This window comes from Chiloscyllium punctatum, unplaced genomic scaffold (assembly GCF_047496795.1).
Source record: "Chiloscyllium punctatum isolate Juve2018m unplaced genomic scaffold, sChiPun1.3 scaffold_303, whole genome shotgun sequence".
Classification (NCBI taxonomy): Eukaryota; Metazoa; Chordata; class Chondrichthyes; order Orectolobiformes; family Hemiscylliidae; genus Chiloscyllium; species Chiloscyllium punctatum.
The window spans coordinates 70,016-86,127 of NW_027310037.1; the positions used below are offsets into that span (position 1 = coordinate 70,016).

The 16,112-nt window shown below is 46.5% G+C and overlaps 1 long non-coding RNA gene across 3 annotated transcripts in view; it reads right to left on the bottom strand.

Annotated features, from left to right (window-relative positions):
* Nucleotides 1-15,910, bottom strand: part of LOC140472346 (uncharacterized) — a 32,836-nt gene extending 16,926 nt beyond the window's left edge. The window contains exons 1-4 of one of the 3 annotated variants that reach the window (XR_011957567.1): nucleotides 15,856-15,910; nucleotides 7,853-7,959; nucleotides 5,044-5,126; nucleotides 1,829-1,915 (exon numbers count right to left, since the gene is read on the bottom strand). This is a non-coding gene — a long non-coding RNA (uncharacterized lncRNA). Of the gene's footprint in view, nucleotides 1-1,828; nucleotides 1,916-5,043; nucleotides 5,127-7,852; nucleotides 7,960-15,695; nucleotides 15,813-15,855 lie in introns of those variants that run through there. The other 2 variants (XR_011957565.1, XR_011957566.1) reach the window with 2 other exon arrangements.
* Between the last annotated feature and the right edge of the window lie 202 nt (nucleotides 15,911-16,112).

Here is a 16,112-nt window from a genome sequence, read left to right on the forward strand (position 1 = left end):
ACCAATAAATATAAGCATACCAAAGACCACCTTCACTAGTCTGCCTACCTGCGACTCTACTTTCAAGGAACAATGAACTTGCATTCCATGGTCTCTATGTTCAGCAACATTCCCACGGACTTTACCATTAAGTGTACAAGTCCTGCTCTGATTTGTCTTTCCAAAATCCAACAGCTTACATTTGTCTAAATTGAACCCAGTCTGCCATTCCTTGCTCCAATGTCCCATCTGGTCAAGATACTGTTGCATTCTGAACTAACCTTCTTCATTGTCCACTACACCTCCAATTTTGGTGTCTTCTGTAAACCCACTGACCATATCTCATATATTCACATCCAAGTCATTTATTTAAGGACCCAATATCCATTCCAGCAGGACAATGCTGCTCACAGGCCTCCAGTCCACAAAGCAACCCTCCATCACCACCCTCTGCCTCCTACCTTCAAGCCAGTTTTGTATCCAAATGGCTAGTTCTCCCAACATTTCATGTTATCTAACCTTGCTAACCAGTCTGCTTTGTGGAACATGTTTCAGTGTCAATATAGACAGCGCCCAGAGTCTGCCTTCATCAATCACCTTTGTCACATCTTCAAAATAACTCAATCAAGTTAGAGAGAGGAAGAATTTCCCACACACTAAGCCATGTTAACTAGCCCTAATCAATCCTCGTCTTTCCAAATACATGTAAATCCTGTCCCTCAGAATCCCTTCCAACAACTTACCTACCACTGACGTTAGGTTGACTGTTCTCTTGTTCCCTGGCCTTTCCTTACCACCTTTTTTAAATAATGGCACCCATCTTCCAGCACCTCACCTGTCACAAACAATGATATAAATACCTCAGGGAGGGGCACTGCCAAAACCTTCCTAGTTTTCCACAAATTTCTGGGATACACCTGATCAGGTCCCAGGGATTTATCCACCTTGCTACTGTTTAAGACATCCAGTACTTCCTCCTCTGTAACATAGACACTTTTCAAGTTATCACTACTTATTTCTCCAAACTCTGTAGAATAGAAGAGCATAGTATTTCTCCCACATCCTGTTGTTCCATAGATGGCCTTATTGATCTTTAAGGGGTCCTATTGTCTGTCTGGTTATTATTTTATGCTTAAAGTATTTGTAGAATCTCTTTGGATTCTCCTTAAACTATGTCCTAGAGATATTTCAAGTCCCCTTTTTGCTCTCCTGATTACCCTCGAGTATATTCCTGTAAAAACGTGATCTTGTACTCCCAATACCTCCGCCTCTGCCATATCTGCTCCCAGAAGAAGCAATTCCACTCCAGGACATCCCAGAAAGGTTTCCTCTTTCAAGGACCGCGTTTCTCACCCACTTGATCAACAATGCACTCCAACGCATATCCTCCACTTCCTGTACCTCTGCCTTCCCCCCACACCTCCAACCACAATAAGAATATAATCCCCCGGTCCTCACCTGCCACCCACTAATCTCCATTAACCTTTGCTATGTCTGCAACCTACAGTCAGACCCCACCACCAGGGATATATCTCCTTCCCCAGCCCTTTCTATCTTCTGCAGAGACCATGGGATCTTTGGTGCTGATGTGCTGCCCCACGGATACTTCAGTCTCTCACCCTGCCAAATGGCCGAGTGAGATTATCATTAGATGGATAATCCAGACACCCAGATAACGTTCTGAGGCCCAGGGTTTGGATCCGGTCACGGCAGACAGTGGAATGTGAGTTCAATAAAAATTTGGAATTAAGAATCTATTAAAGACCACGAATCCATTGTTGATTATTGCGAAAAAAAACCCTCATCAGATTCGCTAACATCCTTCAGGGAAGGAATCTGCCATCCTTACCTGGTCTGGCCTACATGTGACTCCAGACCCACAGCAATGTAGTTGACTCTTTACTGCCCTTTGAGCCCAGCCAGTGACACCCTCATCCTGTGAATGAATAACAAAGAAGGTCAAGTCTTGTACCCAACCATACTATTCTTACAGATAAGTGATCTCTTCGTAAATTTGCTTCTCAACTCCCTGCTGAGTATTGGGGAAGTTGGGGGGCGGTCAATAGTACCATCCCAATAAGGAGATCATCCCTTTCTTATTTCTCAGTTCTGCCTGGATGTACTCACAGGAATACCCTCTTGAAGCCCAGCTGTAATGTTATCCCTTATCAAAAATACCTCTCCCCCTGCTCTGTTGCCCCCTTTCTATCTTTGCTATAGCATCTATACAGTGGAACATTAAGCTGCTGGCCCTATCCGTCATTAAGTTATGCCTCTGTAATTGCTATAATATTCCAGTGCGATGTTCAAAACCATACCCTGAGCTCCTCTGCCCCCTGCATTGAAACATATGCAGTATAACTGCTCATTCTGTGCCTTGCCCTTGTCTGCCTTGACTGTTTGACGTCTGAACTGTACCAGCGTCAGACTGAGCTCTTCCCTCACTCTCTCTCTGAGTTTACCCACAATCCTTCACTGGTTTAATGCCTCCTGAATAGCACTAGCAACTGTTCCCTTCCAGTGCCAGTACAATCCATCCTTCTGATGGAGGGCAATTCTACCCCACAAGAGATTCCAATGATCCAATAATGTGAACTCTTCTATTCCTATGTCATTGATACCAATAAACAACAGCCTCCCCTCAAAATGGTTATTCTCCCCTTTAAGAATATTCTGCTCCCTCTCTGAGACATCCTTATACAAAAATTACACATTCGAATTATAAACCTTACACTCATCAGGTCATCATAAAAGGATTACATGACACATTGAAGGTTTGGGGAGACCTTTTGAGAGAATGTGATGATTCAAAGGAGAATTTTTAAGCAGCAAATGGGATTGATCTGGAACACAATACTCACACACACAATGTGAATATCCAGATCCTGATATACTGAGTAATTCAATCAGAGTTTAGCAGAATATTTACTGAGATTACCAACTGAATGTCCACCTGTAATATCCCGTAATACAAGTTTATAAAATCTGTCACTATCAGTTTAAGTTAGAAACTCACAGCATCCCCTCCTTGTGGCCCAGGATTACTGTACATATTACCCTAGAGGACATCAGCAGTCAACTCAGAGGGAAATCTGTGGGTTTCTAGGAGATTCCAACTTGAGATCTCATGTAATTGAACACAGCAGTTCTTTGACACATTGGAGAAAATGATCCAAGGGTCAGTGAGATATGGGGAACAAGAATTCCTTTCTTTTCTTTCATTCCGTGCTGCCGCTCTGCCTCATCAATAAGACATGGGTGTGAAAGGCTAATGCCTAACGATGGGCAAGTTGTCTCCATCCTGACCAATGGGTAGGAAGATCCTCTCAATCACTCCAAAGCGTATCCCTAAAAAGATAGCAACTCTACCTGCTTCCCACTGCCCAGTGCTCCCAGTAAATGTTTGGAAGAATGGGAAGGGGGGATATCTCCTAGAAAAGGCATAACTGTAAAGGTCTAGGAGGATTATGAAAAGAGAGAGATGCACAGGAGAAGGGGGCAACAAGTTGCCAGATGGGGTGTAACTTGGGAAAAATGGGAAGTTGCTCATTTTGGAGGAGATAATAAAAGAACAAAGTACTATTTAAATGGTGGAAACTGTAGAAAGCTGCACCACAAAGGGACCTGTGGTAATTGTTCAGGAAACACAGAAAGCTACCACACAGTTACACCAGGAAATCAGGAAGGGGAATCGAATGTTCTGTTTCAAAAGTTTTCAGTATTAGAGTTTGGAGTCTCTACCTGAGAGTAACGTGTGGAAGTGCTGGTGAGACCACCATATCTGCAGTAATGAGAGCAGTTTTGGTCCCTTTAGATAAGGAAATGTGTCACTTTATTGGAGGCATTTCAGGGAAGATTCAATGAGATGATCCCTGGTTTGGAGGGATTATCTTTTAAATAATGGTTGAAAAGGTTGGGTCTCTACTCACTGGATTTTGGAGAAAGAGAGGTGATCACATTGAGACAGATGGGATTCTTTAGGGGTTTGACAGGATAAACACTGAGAGGATGTGTCTGAGGGTAAACACTGAGAGGGGAGTCTGAAACCAGATTATGAGTCACGGAATCAAGGGTTCGGTTTTGGATTCAAGTTTAAGGTGACACAGACGCGGGTAAGGGGTTTCAGTAGCAATGGAGCTGGGGTGAGGTGGAAAAAAGTAACGTTTAAGAGATTGGAATTCCTGGTGTTTGTGATTGTGTGGATGTCTGATCAGAAGGTCACCTTGGGGTCAGATATAACAGCAATATTGTGAAGAGTGTCATTCTGCTTCAGAGAGTTCCCAGTGAGAGGGAGGGGCTCAGCAGAAAGGTAAATGTAAGGCAATGGGTTTAACCATGACAATGTTTCATTGGAGGAAACTGCAGCTAATCGAGTAGTAGGAGTGTGGTAAGCAGTTTGATAACTGAGTAACAGTGGAGTAATGGAGAGGGATGATGGGGAGGGAGAGCTGGGCATCGTCCGTGTACATGTCAAACCTAACACAGTGTGTTTGGATGATATCACCTCCTGGCATGATGTACGTGAGATACAGGAGAGACCAAGGATACATCGTTGAGGGACACCAAATGCAAGGAATTCAGAAAGGAAAAGGAGAGTGAAGATGGAGCAGGATTTTCCAACAACAGTGAGGTCAAGTATTAGTTTTTCACAGAATGGGAGAGAAGGACATAACCAAAAAAAAAGACCAACAGACAGAACAAGGAACAATATCTATGAATTGACGAGGGGGAGTGATGAGGCGGCAGCAGAGGAAAGAGAGTTGGAAAGTGAGTTTAGTGAGATTAGGGTAAAGTGTCAAAGTGAGCTCTGATAAGACTTGACAAGACACTGGAGATAGATGTAGGTTCAGGACAAAACCAGGAACACCACGTGAGGCAGTTTGGCTCAGTGGGCTAGCGGGAGGAGAGAAGCAGCAGATCGGATTATCTCAGTCTTAGTGACAGAGAAACTCCATGTGCTCCTCACTCGTTGGTGGAGGGGAGGATGGAGGAGATAGGATGATGGGCAGTGTTTTACAAAGAAACAAAACCAGGGTTAGTGATATTTAAAATGAATGAACAAACCTGATGTATTTAGGTTTTATCCAGAATATTAAAACAAATGACTGAAGTCCAGGTTCGAATCCCATCTTGGCAAATGGTGGCATCTGAATTCAAGAAAAAAAAACAACGTATTAGGAATCTCCTGATCTCCATGAAACCATTATCATTGGCGAAAAAAATCCTGCCAACCTGACAGCAGCCCAGCCAGCTACTCACTGAAATAATCACTGCAAAGTCTCAACACAGGAATGAAACTGGATGGACCAGTTGGCAACTAACACAGCAGCAGAAATTACAACCACAGAATCAGCCCCCTCGATAGTGCAATGTCCTCCTCACTAACATATGGTTTTTGGGGCCAAAATGTGGAGAGCTGTCTCACAGACTAGTCAAGGAACAGCCTGACATAGTCATACCCACGGAATCATCCCTTACAAACAATGACCAGACACCACCATCACCATCCCAAGATATCGAGAGTGTGGTGCTGGAAAAGCACAACAGTCAGGTAGCATCCGAGGAGCAGGAGAATCGACGTTTCTAGCCTAAGCCCTTCATCAGCCTGACCTGCTTTGCTTTTCCAGCACCAGACCCTTGACTCTGATCTCCAGCATCTGCAGTCTTCACTTTCTCCTAAAATCTCTGGATATGTCCTGCCCCACCAGCAGGACAGACCAGGCAGAGGTGGTGGCACAGTGGTGTACAGATGGGGAGGATTGGCCCTCGGAGTACACAGCATTGGCTCCGGAGACCAGGAAGTCTCATGGCTCCTGCTGATTACCACGTCCCGTCCTCCCTTGGCTGATGAATCACTCCTCCTTCATGTTGAATAACATTTGGAGGAAGCACTGAGGCAATAAAATGGTGTCAAATGTACTCTGGGTACAGGATTTCAATGTCCACAATCGAGACTAGCTCTGCAACAGAATTACTGACTGAGCTGGCCAGGTCCTAAAGGGTATAGCTGCTCAACTGAGTCTGCAGAGGGTGGTGAGGGAACCAACAAGAGGGAAAAACATACTTGATCTCATTGTTATGAATTGACCAGCGGCAGATCCATCTGTCCATGACAGTATCAGTAAGACCAACCATCACACATTCCTCTTGGAGACAAAGTCTTGCCTTAAAGTTGAGAAAAACCTCCATCGTGTTGAGTGACACTATCACCGTTCTAAATGGGATAGACTTTGAAGAGATGTAGGATCTCAAACTGGGTATCTCTGAGGCACTGTGGGACATCAACAGCAGCAGAACTGTACTCCAGCACAATCTGTAATCTCATGGGTTTGTACATCCCGCACTCACCCATCACAATGGACAGTAAAGGAGGGCATGCCATGAGAAGCACCAGGCAGACTTAAAAATGAAGTGCCAACTGGGTGAAGTGACCAAACAGGACTATCTGCATATCAAACAGCATCAGCAGCAAACAACAGAGCTAAGTGATCCGACATCCAATGGAACAGATCGGAGCTCTGCAGTTCTGCCACACCCAGTTGTGAACGGTGATGGACAATTAAACAACTCACTGCAGGAAGCATCACAGATATCCCCACCCTTACTGATGGAGGGGCCTCACACATCCATGCACCAGATAAGATGACAGCATTTGCAGCAATCTGCAGCCAGAAGTGCAAAGTGGGATGATCCATCTCAGCCTTCTCCAGTGGTTTCCAACATCACAGATGTGAGTTTTAAAGCAGTTCAGTTGAGTTTGAATAACATCAAGAAACTGTTAAGTCGTGCAAAGGCTACGGGCCCTGCCAATATTCTGGCAATAATACTGATGGTTTGTGCTCCAGAACTTGCCACCCACCAAGCCAAGTACCACTCCAGCACTGGCACCTATCTACAATGTGGAACATTGCCCAGGGATGTTCAACACAAAAACACGGGGCAATCCAACCCAGCCAATTTCCCTCTATCAGTCCACACTCGATTAGCAGTAAAGTGATGGAAGATGTCATCGACAGGGCTACTAAGCAGCAGCTGCTCAGCAACAGTCAGATCAGCGACCCTCATTTTAGGCTCCACCAGGGCCACTCAGCTCCCGATTGTGTTACTGCCCTGATTCACAATCTGGCAACCAGCTTAATCCCAGAGGGGAGGTGAGGTGTGTGAGATAACTCAGCCCCACTCCAAGACCACTATTTCTAGCTGATTCCACCCTTGTCTCATCTCCAGACTTCATTTTCCAAACACACTCAGGTCCAGCTTGCCACATTCAACCTCCCTGTAATCTCAAGAAAGTCTAAATCTCTGCTTGTTGATTCATCAAAAGGCTCCTAATTATAATCAACATACAGCCATAGAGATGTACAGCAAGGAAACAGACCCTTCGGTCCAACCCGTCCATGCTGACTAGATAACCCAACCCAATCTAGTCTCACCTGCCAGCACCTGGCCAATATCCCTCAATTTAAAATTCTCACACTTGATTTAATTCCTGGCTGTGATAATCCCTAGCTCCCTGCACCACACACACTGAGACCTCGACAACCCACTTTCTTAGAGACTCCCAACCATTTGTTAATTCATTACTTCACCTGTGTGGCTTTTTCGACAGTTGCTGCAGCAGCTTGGTCTGAACTTCGCAACCAAAACCTCACAGGTCTGCTTTCCACCTTTAAGACATCCCTCAAAACCTGCTTTTTGGCAATGCTTTTGGTCACCTGACCTAATATCTCCATCTCTGGCCTTATGTCTAAAGTTCTCAATAGTATTTTTGAGAAATTATAAGCATGATAATAAAAATACAAACTGTTGTTGATTTGGACATTATTTTCAAATCATCACTGTTGCTGAATGAATAATCTATAATGCCACTTACCCAACCACATTGTAGGAGCACCTCCACCACACAAACTGCAGCTGTACAAGAAAGTCAAACATCACCCTCTCCACAAGCAACAGGGCTTTGGCATTAATCACTGGTATCTGTGGAAGGAGAAATACAGTTGATGTTTCAGGGAGTGCAAAATGGATTACAGGGAATGAAAATGGTGCAGAATTTGATCGTCAGAAATGGAAGGAAAATACACTTGCTTGTTGGAAAAAAGAATTCTTGTCTGTCAAAAATATTCAAGAAAAAAGTAATCTGATAATAGAGCAGTCCATGGTCAGGGGCTGGGCCGCAGTGAAAAACTCATTTACAAAGGGTCTATAAAAGTAATAATACAGTAGTAAACGGACCAAAAATACACCCATGGTTCGAGACTGAGTGTGAGAGGTAATTTCGGTTTAAACTTTAAGATGTGCCTGGACCACAGACTGATCTATAATAAAAGACAAAACTTTTGTTTCTTTTCTAAAACATTTTGTATACTCAAAAGTAGAATAGTTTAAATTGTGCAGAATGCTGACAATTTGTGAGCAGAGTAAAAACAAACAGGCCCTTGATTGATGAAACCATTAACACAGGCAGGGAAGGATGAGTCCTTGACTGATAATACTGCAGGGTGAGAGAAACAACTTTGGAGATTCTGAAGACTTTGTGATAAGGGTGCAAATCAAAGAATAATGATGTTTTTAAGAATGTGAACCTCATGGCTCGTTAGAGCCAGGGAGGGGAGGGTCTGGAGGCATTTGTTGCAGACTTTGTGATAAGGGTGTAAATCGAAGAATAATGATGTTTTTAAGAATGTGAACCTCATGGCTTGTTAGAGCCAAGGAGGGGAGGGATTTGTACTGTATATAATGAGAAACTTTGTAAGCCTCAGCGCGCCTTTTACTCAGAAGGGTGCCCGACTCTGCAGACTTGCTAATAAAACTTTGTTTTCCTGAATTTGTCTAGAGCGATTATTAAGAAGCGATTTTCGTTTCTAACAACTTGGGGGCTCGTTGTCCGGGATCAACACTCCGGCCGCGGGGGGAGCTGAGGAAGGACATCGGAGAAGGTGCACCCTGCTGATTTCAGCAGTCCCTGATTCCTTGCTTGTCGCCCCGCGCGGCTTGAGCGAGTGATACCCGGGAGGCTCAGGAAAACAAAGGAGGGGTGTAGCCGAGGCAGTGGGGACGGTTAACGATCGAGTAATTTCGGTGCACCGAACCCAAGGTAAGAAAAACTTGCGGGGACCGTGTTTCCGGACGCCTGGGGACCTACGGGGTGCCTGTGGATTTTTCTACAGAGACGTAGGACTCAGGTATCTAGAGACCGGGGCTTGCCTGTGAGGGATTTTGCAGAGACCGTGTTTGAGGAGGAACGTGTACCTACGGGGTGCCTGTGATCTGTGTCACAGAGACGTAGGACACAGGAATCCAAAGACCGGGGGTGCCTGCAAAGGAACCTGGGCGATCACGGGACTGAAGGTCCGGGAATTGGCTAAATTGTGATAGATTATCACGGGAAAATTACGAAGTCCTCGGCAATGGGAAATAAGGGATCCAAGGCGAGTAAGGGAAAGGTAGGCTTGAACAGAGACAATGACAAATACCCCGGGGTACCTGACAATAGTCCGTTAGGAAGAATGTTAAATAATTGGGATCAGGGTGGGAGAAAAGGAAAATCTAAAAGGAAGATGGTAAAATACTGTCAAAAGTGGTCCCAGAAACCTATTCATGGCGACTCAGTGTGGTGGCCTAGATTCGGTACTGACGAAGACTGGGTCCGGCAAGCTCTCATTTTATATGTCAATTCAAAACCTGATGTTAATCTGGAAGAAAGGGATTATGCCCTTTGTTGGCTACCGGTTACGATATCTTGCCAAATGCAAGTAACTAATGAAGACTCGAAAGGGCAGAAAGAATGGGATCCTTTAGATCACTTACCGCCGCCCTACGTGACCCCATCTGCCCCACAAAATGTTCCTCCGGGTGACGACGAGTCAGGGGAAGGGGAAGAAAATGGGGAGGAATCACAGGCTACCTCAGGGGTATAGACCAGATCTCAAGCTGGAAGGGGTCACAGACAAAACCCTGTCTCGATTGCAAGAATGAATCCACTCCGGGAAGTGCCCATGGGGGGCGAGGAAGGAAGGACGGGATATGTAGATGTTCCCTTAACGAGTACTGAAGTACGGAATTTCAGGAGGGAGATGAAGGGTCTACTAGAGGACCCCATGGGACTTGCTGAACAATTGGATCAGTTCTTGGGTCCGAATACTTACACGTGGGAAGAGATGTATTCCATCATGAAAACATTGTTCTCTAGCCAGGAGCGTCAGATGATACGACAAGCTGCGCTGTTGGTCTGGGAGAAAGAGGGGGGAGAAGGAGGGGAGCAGAAGTTTCCCCTCACCGACGCTGAGTGGAATAAGAACACGGAGGAAGGACGGCGAAACATGAGGGACATGCGGGAATATTGGATAAAAGGAATAAGACAGGCAGCCCCGAAGGGGCACAATTTTACCAAGGCCTTTGGTAATCATCAAAACCCGGAGGAAACCCCTACGGACTTCCTAGACAGGATCAGGAAGAACTTGCAGCAGTTCGCTGGGGTGGACCCTGAGACGGACGTGGGACAACAACTCATATGGGTAGAGTTTGTATCAAAAGCCTGGCCGGACATACGCAAGAAGTTAGAGAAAATGGATGATTGGGATAGTAAATCTCTAAGTGAACTACTACGGGAGGCGCAAAAGGTGTTTGTGAGAAGGGACGATGAGAAGCAAAAGAAGGCGACAAAGATAATGATGCAAGCGGTGCAACAAATGACAGCTGGAAGAAGGGAAAAGGGGAAGCCGTGGCAGAAACAGGAGAGGGGAGAGTCGTGGCAAGAGCAGAGGAAAAGAGAACCATGGCCGGAACAAAGGAAGAGTGGAGGAACGCGAGACCGCGACAGGGAAACGAAGAGGATACTCAGATGTTACTACTGTAATGAAGAGGGACATTTTAAACGGGAGTGCCCCAGCTACAAGCGGGAGGTGCGGTCGTACGCACTGATGGAGGAAGATTAGGGAGGTCGGGGGTTCCTACCCTTGGGGCAAAAGGACTATCGACAGGAACCCCTGGTAAACTTGAAAGTAGGGCCCCAAGGATCGGAGATCACATTTATGGTGGACTTGGGAGCCGAAAGTTCAAGAATAATCCAAATACCCCCCGGCACCCGAGCAGGAGGAACAGTTATGGGGGTATCTGGAATTGGAGGACAGAAATTACAAGTCCCAGTGGTGGAGGATGTGGAAATTGGATATGAAAACAGAACTACTAAACGAGACCTCCTTCTATTGCCATCGGCGGGGTTTAATTTGTTAGGAAGAGACTTGCAGGTCAAACTAGGGATCGGAACGGTACCAAGTAACGGGGAAATAGTGGTAAGGTTGTTCGCCCTCACCGAAGAAGATGATCAACAAATAGACCCGGAAGTATGGTACCGAGAGGGGAACAGAGGGGGCCTAAACATCAAACCTCTCCAAATCACCATGTTACCAGGAAAAGGCCCGGTAAGAAGGAAACAGTACCCGATTGCTATGGAAGGACCGGAACTGTACATCGACGGGTCCTCCCGGTGCATCAGCGGCGTACGGTACAGTGGCTATGCTGTCGTAGATGGCGCAACGAAACAGACGATCGAGTCCGGACGACTGCCCGGGAAGTGGTCAGCCCAATCCTGTGAGTTGTACGCCCTCCAGAGGGCCATGAAGTTGTTGGAGGGGAAGGTGGGAACCATATATACTGACTCAAAGTATGCATACGGGATCGTTCATACTTTCGGGAAAATCTGGAAAGAGCGAGGATTGATAACTTCCCGGGGAAAAGAATTAGCTCACGAACAAATGATCAGCCTAACGTTGGAAGCCCTGGCGTTACCTACAGAACTCGCAGTAGTCCATGTACCCGGTCACCAGAAGGGGTCGACACCGGAAGCGGTGGGAAACCGGCTGGCAGATGAGGAAGCCAAGCGGGCAGCGGTCGAAAAATCCGTCCAATTGTTAACGTTAATACCGTTGAGGGAAGGGCTCGCTAAACAACCCGTCTTCACCCAGGGGGAGATTGATAAAATGGATCAATTGGGTGCCCGGCTAGATACTAACGGGAAGTGGACAGTTCCTGACGGGAGACAAGTACTGAACAAACAGATCACCCGGGGCATTCTGCACCGATTACACCATCAAACCCACTGGGGGGTGCAAGCCATGTGTGATACGATCCTGAGAGACTATGTATGCAGGGGGATATACACATTAGCCCAACAGGAGGTAGTCGGATGCCCCACTTGCCGGCGTATTAACAAGAAAGCCATGCGTTCTATGCCAGCTGGTGGTCAGCCCCTCGCAATTAGGCCATTCCAGAGGATCCAAGTTGACTTTACAGAATTGCCCCCAGTACAGCGATGGAAATATCTGCTAGTAATAGTAGACCATTTCACTCACTGGGTAGAGGCTTTCCCAACTGCCAAAGTCGATGCACCAACCGTGGCCCGACTGTTGTTAGAGAATATAATCCCGAGATATGGCATAATGGAATCTATCGACTCAGACTGTGGGACACATTTTATTTCTAAGCTACACCATTTGATCTGTACTGCCCTGGGTATCCAATGGAAATTCCATGCACACTGGCATCCTCAGAGTTCGGGTCGGGTTGAGAGAATGAATGGCACACTCAAGACCCAATTGACTAAGCTGGTGTTAGAAACTAAGTTACCTTGGCCAGAGTGCCTGCCCATTGCCCTATTGAGGATCCGTACGGCACCTCGCCGGGATGTCGGGTTTTCCCCCTATGAAATGATGTTCGGATTAACATATTGGAGTAAGGTTGATGGATGTCCCACTCTACAAGGGGGAGATGTATTTGTCAGAAACTATTTACTGGCCTTATCCCGTTCTTTTGCAGAACTCCGGAGGAAAGGTCTCCTGGCTCAGACTCCGCCGCTCGACTTCCTCTTGCATAAGGTGGAGCCCGGAGATTGGGTACTTGTTAAGACCTGGAAGGCCGAAAAGCTCCAGCCGCGGTGGGAAGGACCGTTCCTGGTTCTGTTAACAACTGAAGCAGCTGTTTGGACGAAAGAGAAAGGGTGGGTCCACGCATCGAGGATAAAGGGGCCTGTTCCGTCTGAAGGAGAAAGTACTTGGACATGCGAGCAAGGGGACAAGCCGTTGGTGGTAAAACTGAAAAGACAGCAATAATGAACTCTACTTGGACTGTATTGGTGGGAATATTGATCAATTTATTCCTGTATGTGGGGGAGGGTGAGGGAAGATGTGACAAATGTCGACCTACAGTAAGACTTGGGATTCGAATCTACTCGGGAACATTGTGTCCCATTCCTATGTGGACGATTGGTGTTACGATGTGAGTGCACGCCATGAATGTTGGGAGGGTGGAAGACCCTATTATCAGGTATATAATAAAGGATACGGTGGCAAAATCCGTGGATGCCCTATAAATGACCGCCGGGTGTGTATTAGCAAAACTGGGAGGTGGGACCTATCCTCCGTGTTGCGCAGGGAACAGGTTGACAGAGTCAAGGAGACCAAGATACAGATCACTGATCGGGGGTTGGGGAAAGAGCAAGACCGTCAGGGAACGGTCGTGCTCTCTAAAGTGCCATCGGTATACGAAGAGGTAGAAGGAAAGATTGAACTCCCTGATGTTACACAAAACCTGTTTATTGATCTCACCTCTAGAATAGCCACTGTTTTAAATGTTAGCAATTGCTGGGTTTGTGGGGGGCCGCATATGTCGGAACAATGGCCGTGGACTGGTCAAAGCTTAGACATAGGGGAGTTGCTACAAACCACTTGGACCTGTGTCAACGATAGAAAAAGCCAGGGGTGGAGACTGACAAACAGCCCTGAGGGCCGGTTCTGTATTGAAGGCAAGGGGACAGTGGAGGTAGGGATTAGTCCCTGTCAGAATGTATTGGATGCAACCACGCGAGTATGGTGGCCTGAGGATATTACTTGGTACATTGCAAACCGGGATCATGGAAATTGCGTTCCATTACGTACTGATTCCTCCTCTGACGAGCTGGGGACTGATTACTGGAATTGCAGTGGTCCTAGTCCTTATGAGGGCGTCCCTGGGGTAAAGGAACTGTGGGATGATGTTGTGAGGCAGGGAGGGCCTGCTCCAGATGGCCTATTTTGGATATGCGGTAATCAGGCATACTCCAAACTACCCATGGGATGGGCTGGGGTATGCTTCCTGGGTCTAATACGACCTGCGTTCTTCCTATTACCCCGGAAGGAAGGCAACGATTTGGGAATTAAACTATTTGACTCTCTCCGTAGGTCGCCAAGGGATATCCAAGTCGGTGATTGGGGGGATGAGTGGCCACCGGCCCGGATTATTGCATACTACGGGCCAGCTACATGGGCACAGGACGGATCATGGGGATACCGTACTCCTATCTATATGTTGAATCGAATTATCAGGCTCCAAGCAGTCGTAGAGGTTATTACTAACCGGACTGCCCTGGCCCTGGAGCTGCTGGCTAAGCAGCAGGATCAGATGAGGGCTGCTATATATCAAAACCGACTTGCCTTGGATTATCTGTTGGCCTCGGAGGGGGGTGTGTACGGGAAGTTTAACCTGACTAACTGCTGTCTAGAAATTGACGATAATGGTAAAGCGGTTTTGAAAATTTCCGATGAAATTCGGAAATTGGCCCATGTGCCAGTACAATCTTGGCGTCCTCTTAGTGGCATCGGATGGTGGGATGGTCTCCTAGGTGGTAGCTGGTGGCGCACGGCGTTGCTGGTGGTTGGGGGGGGCATGATTCTTCTTCTCGTATTACCCTGCCTAACTCCCTGTATTCAGTTTTTAATTCAGAAAAATATTTCCCGACTCCAGGCAGTGGTGGTTCCACAACATGGGACGTGTGAACTTAAAGTGATGTTGCTGCGAAAGACAAGGATTTCCCGGGCCCTTGAGGAGGGGGGGCTATCTTGGTCAGGCACATCTTAAAGAAAGAAAAGGGTGGAATTGTGAGAGGTAATTTCGGTTTAAACTTTAAGATGTGCCTGGACCACAGACTGATCTATAATAAAAGACAAAACTTTTGTTTCTTTTCTAAAACATTTTGTATACTCAAAAGTAGAATAGTTTGAATTGTGCAGAATGCTGACAATTTGTGAGCAGAGTAAAAATAAACAGGCCCTTGATTGATGAAACCATTAACACAGGCAGGGAAGGATGAGTCCTTGACTGATAATACTGCAGGGTGAGAGAAACAACTTTGGAGATTCTGAAGACTTTGTGATAAGGGTGCAAATCAAAGAATAATGATGTTTTTAAGAATGTGAACCTCATGGCTCGTTAGAGCCAGGGAGGGGAGGGTCTGGAGGCATTTGTTGCAGACTTTGTGATAAGGGTGTAAATCGAAGAATAATGATGTTTTTAAGAATGTGAACCTCATGGCTTGTTAGAGCCAAGGAGGGGAGGGATTTGTACTGTATATAATGAGAAACTTTGTAAGCCTCAGCGCGCCTTTTACTCAGGAGGGTGCCCGACTCTGCAGACTTGCTAATAAAACTTTGTTTTCCTGAATTTGTCTAGAGCGATTATTAAGAAGCGATTTTCGTTTCTAACACTGAGGAAGCTAGATATTGACAAAGTGGTCATGAGGGAGCCCAGAGGTGAATCAGAGCAGTATTGGCTGCTGTGATCATAATGACTCTATAATAGAGAAAGGCTGCACATGCGCCTGGCTGCACCTTGCCCCCTACAAAGATGGCGGCCGCGCACGTGTCCAGTGAATCGTTGTCCCGAATAAAGATGGCGGCGCTTACTCAGGTCTGCAGCCGCGCTGAGGCAATTCTCCATTTACTGCAAACACGGGACTGGAACGTTCAAATTTATGTTTTCCGACGTGCACAATTTGTTTGTAAAACCTCTCCGCTCATAGCAACACAGTTTTTCTCCCGTTTCCCTGTTTATTTCTTTCCTTACCGTATCCTTTCTCTCCATAACTTCCCGAACATTCATTACGGCGACTCGGCGCCGCGCGCGAGGGTGATCACATGGTTTAGTTTAGCTCCGCCCTTCATTTACTTTGATTGGTTGGAGGACCAACATCCCGCTCGGTCCTCCAGCTCCGCCCACCGTCCTTTCATTGATCCGGTGCTGACATCAATCATCCGCGGGTCACTGTGTTGGCTAGAGCATGCGTGGTGCGACCTGCTTTTGCTGATATGTTGGGTCATGTG